The 4,843-nt window shown below is 43.5% G+C and overlaps 1 pseudogene; it reads left to right on the top strand.

Annotated features, from left to right (window-relative positions):
* Window positions 1-2,512: 2,512 nt before the first annotated feature.
* On the top strand, window positions 2,513-4,568 carry LOC123125958 (indole-2-monooxygenase-like; annotated as a pseudogene).
* The last annotated feature ends 275 nt before the right edge of the window (window positions 4,569-4,843 follow it).

Genomic DNA, 4,843 nt, shown 5'->3' on the forward strand with positions numbered 1-4,843 from the left:
TTAGACACCTGAGCAGCTCTCGGCAAAAACGACAAATCGGGTCAGAACAGTGTGTGAACAGTAAACATTTTTACAGACCCCGAATTTGTCTTTTTTCCCGAGAGCTGCTCAGATGTCCAAATGATTTGAAAATTGGAGCAAACCTCACGCATCAAATTATCTACCACACAATTATTATTTTTAGAATTTTTCTAGTATTTGTTTTGATTTTTTTCATCAGGGCGGATGCAGCTGAGCCTGGGCTCCCTCCATTTCTAATTATAAGATGTTTCAGATATTGCAATATGGACTACATACGGATTAAAATGAGTGAATATACACATTAAAACGTGTCTAGATGCATACAAATCTGAGAAAATAGAGAAAAGCTAAAACATCTTATATTTAGGAATGAAGGGAGTATGTTTTATGAGGTACAAAGCAAGCACCAAGAAGAAAAAAAGTGGCCATCTTTTAAATGAGTTAAGCTGAGTGACTTTTCCACAGATCAAGGGAAAGGTATGCATGTGATACCCGTGACCCACTAAAACTAGGAAATTGAAACAATTTTCCGACAAAGAGGAACATGAAAAGATATATCTATCTGGCTAAGAAAGAACCAATAAACGAGCAATGTCAAAAACTCAAGCACAAATCCTTCATAATTTTTTTGAATACTCTAGAATTTTCGATTAACTCACTGATATAGGCTCTATAATATTTCTTTAATTTTGCACTAGAAAATTCGATTAGCTTTAGAGTTGTCAGCCATGATATTTGATGATACTCTGAGATGGATATGAACATGGACAGATATTGCAATGCATCTACATGATATAAATAAATATGTGAAGACTTGATTTTTTTCTTTTAAAAGCTACTTAATCTAGAATATCTTCCTAGAAAAATATATTTAAGGGTAGTCTTTCGAAAAGAAAACATCGTACATCATTTTCCTTCGTAATATATCCTCTAAATTTGATGTTATTGCATTATGCACGATATACACTAAAATTCTGGACTAGAAATATTATATCTCAATTATGTGGTTTATTTTGCAAAGGGTGGTAGAAAATAATATTGGGTCAGATTGTAAGTCAAAGAATGAGTTATAATGAAATAAAAAAGTTTAGTACAAATAATTTTACCCATTTATTCTAACTTGCCATGGGGCCATTAATTATTTGTACTAACTCCAAAACACATAGTGAAAGAATTCAGATAAAGAGAAGAACTTATGGTATTCGACCCAAAAAATATAACATAGATGTTTAATAATAAGAATAAACACAATAGTTTACGACTATTTACAACACTAAAGCTAAACTCAAGCCTATGATTGAAATTGTATGATGACACTCAATGTGAGTTTTATTATTTTAAGAAGAAATTAAAAGACTATTCTTTTCTAAATGATGATTAACTTTTTGTTAAACTTATTTTCACTTCTACATTAGTGTACAATGATCTTCATAATTATTGAACTTTTGTCAACTTTTGTAAACTTTATTCAACCGTGAATTCAAGCCTAGGATCAAGCTCAAATGCTAATCTGGGCTAGCTTGAGCTCGTATTGAGCTTTTACGAGCTCGAGCTTGTTAGAAAGCTATAACACCAATTTAATTTTGCTTAAGCTTCTACCGATCTTGGTCAAAACGTCGATCGAAATGATCTCAGCCTCGCAACAAGCTATAATGCAAATTTAGGCTCACTTGAGGTTCTGCTAAGCTCGATCTTATCAACAAGCTCAAATGTCAATTTTAGGCTTGCCAAAGCTTATAGCCGGGCATAACAATTGAATTGCAGTTTGGTCTCACTGAAGGTTCTACCAAGCTCAATGAAGCCGCTCTTGACTCAAGCAGCAAACTGGAGTGCCAGTTTAATCTCGATTGATCCAATTGAGCGTGATCCTAGCAACAAGCTTGAATGCCGAATCGTTACTTGCTCGAGGTCTGCGCATGCTTCTACCAAGCTCACCCTATCAAGCCCTACTTCGAGCTCGGGTATTGATTACAAAAATTGAAGTAGAAAATTTATGTACGTAATTAATACGAGCAATGAAATATGATTTACAGTAAATGGAATATATTGTACAAAAGACTATAATAAATGCTAGGAACTTGTTCCGTGAAAAGTTATATAATTATGTTTAAACATGTCACATGTAGTAATGTTTTAATTGAATATTTATAGTGACGCGTTCCCATCCAATATATTTTTTTAACGAAATCCTAAGATTTAAAATGCAATTTTGGCCTAGCTTTATAAGAACGCGCTCATACGTACCTAGGATAGTTCTAGCTAGGTTTTCCAGAGAGAACACAATTATGTGGACCGAAACAGATATACGTTGCACTCTTGTTGAGGACATGTTTGGTTCGCATAAGTTTCGCTCCAAAATGTACAGAGAGTGGAAGAAACATTTTCAGGAAAAGAAACCCCAGGCATGCTTGTTGGGATGAATTGCATCCACCCTCAGCTATAAAAGCGTGCACGCACCCAACAGGAGAGCACTCAGAGCACCATAGTCTCAGAGGATTCGAGGCGATATGGCTCAAGTACTCACCATCTTCTCCCCGGAAGTTCTGCTCTTACTCTTGCTCTGTTTCTTCGTCGTACGCCGCTACTACTTGGCAAGACGATCAGCGAAAAATTGCCACGACCACGGCCGCCGTCTCCCACCGTCCCCTCCGAAGCTCCCTCTCATAGGCCACCTGCACCTCGTCGGCCCCGACCCGCACATCTCCCTCGCCGAGCTTTCCCGGAAGCACGCCGGCCGCGACGGCCTCATGCTCCTCCGCCTCGGCCAGGTGCCCAACCTCGTCGTCTCCTCCCCGAGCGCCGCCGAGGCCGTCCTGCGCACGCACGACCACGTCTTTGCCTCCCGCCCACCGTCCATCGTCGCCGACGTCCTCCTCAGCGGCCCCTCTGACGTCGCCCTCGCCCCCTACGGCGAGTACTGGCGGCAGGCCAGGAAGCTCGTCACCACCCACCTGCTGAGCGCCCGGAAGGTGCGCGCGCTCCAGGGAGACCGCGAGGAGGAGGTGAGCCATGTGGTGGCCAAGCTCCGGGCGGCCGCGGCCGCGCGCTCCGCCGTCGACATGACCGAGCTGCTCGGAGCCTTCACCAACGACGTCGTGTGCCGCGCCGTGTCCGGGAAGTTCTTCAGGGAGGAAGGCAGGAACGAGCTGTTCCGGGAGCTCATCGCCGGGAACGTGGCCGCGATAGGGGGGTTCAACCTGGAGGACTACTTCCCGAGCTTGGCCAAGGTTGGTCTTCTCCGGCGAGTGGTGCTGGCCAAGACGAGGAGGCTGAAGAAGAGATGGGACGAGTTGCTTGATAAGATCATAGACGACCACTCAACCAAATCTCCATGGCTAGTAGGAGTACATCAGCATTAACCCAATGAGCAAGAGCAAAACCAACAAGATGAAGACAGAGACTTGGTGGATGTTCTCCTCTCTCTTCAACACGAGTACAATCTCACTAGAGACAACGTCAAGGTCATCTTGTTGGTAATTCGCTTAGCTTCATGAACGTTTCCCTGTGAGCTAAACCCTAATTAATTACTCGCTTAAACAGATAATCTAGCGCTGAAATACATTTAGATATATACATTTCAGCGATAACTAATTTCGGATGGAGATAATATTTAATTAATACTTCTGTCGTTAATTTCATTCATATTTAATTCCAAATATGTAAACAGGACATGTTCTCTGCGGGCACAGACACGTCATCCATCGTCCTGGAGTTCGCCATGGCGGAGCTCATGCGGAAGCCACGCTTCATGGCCAAACTCCAAGCCGACGTGAGGAGCAAGACACCCAAGACCCGGCAAACAATAAAGGAGGACGATCTGGGCAACATGTCCTACCTCAAGGCCGTTGTGAAGGAGACGCTCCGGCTTCACCCACCGGCGCCGCTCCTCGTTCCACACCTCTCCATTGCCAAGTGTGACAACGTCAACGGCTACCTGGTCCCGACCGGGACACGCGCCATCATCAACGCATGGGCTCTCTGCAGAGACACCAAGTCCTGGAGAAGGCGGAGGAGTTCTGGCCGGAGAGGTTCATGGACGGGGTCAAAGCAGCCGCCGACTTCAAAGGGAGGGATTCCCCGTTCCTGCCATTTGGAGCCGGTCGGAGAATGTGCCCTGGGATGGGCTTCGGGCTGGCCTGTTGAGGTCATGCTAGCCAACCTTGTCTATTGCTTCGACTGGGAGCTCCCCGACGGGATGCAGGAGGAGGATGTTGACATGGCCGACGTGTTCGGAGTGACGATGCGTCGGAAGGAGAAGCTCGTTCTTGTCCCAAGAATACCACAAGATGCAAACATATAGTGCATGGGCACCATACTACTCCCTTTGTAAAGAAATGTAAGAGTGTTTAGATGACTAAAGTAGCGATCTAAACGTCCTTACATTTCTTTACGAAGGGAGTAGCAGTTAGTATAGTTGGAATGATAATTTAGACCAACTCAAATATGAACATCGCCTAGTTATGCTTCTCTTCTACAAAATGTAAAACGCAGGAACTATACATTTCGCAGGATTTGTTTCTTTGGGAGAGATAAAGACACATGTTGCATTGGACTTCTCAAAATAAGTGAAAACGTAAGGTTTGAGCAAATGTTTTTTGGAAGCGCCATGTTTATATTAATAATGTCAGCATATTACATCTTACATGGCAGATCTGAGGAGAAATCCAAAGAGACCTCACATTAAGCGAAATTACAAGAAGCAAAGAAAATTTACAGAAAAATATATTTGTGGTCCTTGCAGCCACCAACAAAACGACCACAATCTTCAGTCACTGCCGTCGCCGGAGCGTACGTCGGGAAGGAGAAGAAACGGTCTCAATCC

The sequence above is a fragment of the Triticum aestivum genome, chromosome 5D (assembly GCF_018294505.1).
Source record: "Triticum aestivum cultivar Chinese Spring chromosome 5D, IWGSC CS RefSeq v2.1, whole genome shotgun sequence".
In the NCBI taxonomy this organism is placed as follows: domain Eukaryota; kingdom Viridiplantae; phylum Streptophyta; class Magnoliopsida; order Poales; family Poaceae; genus Triticum; species Triticum aestivum.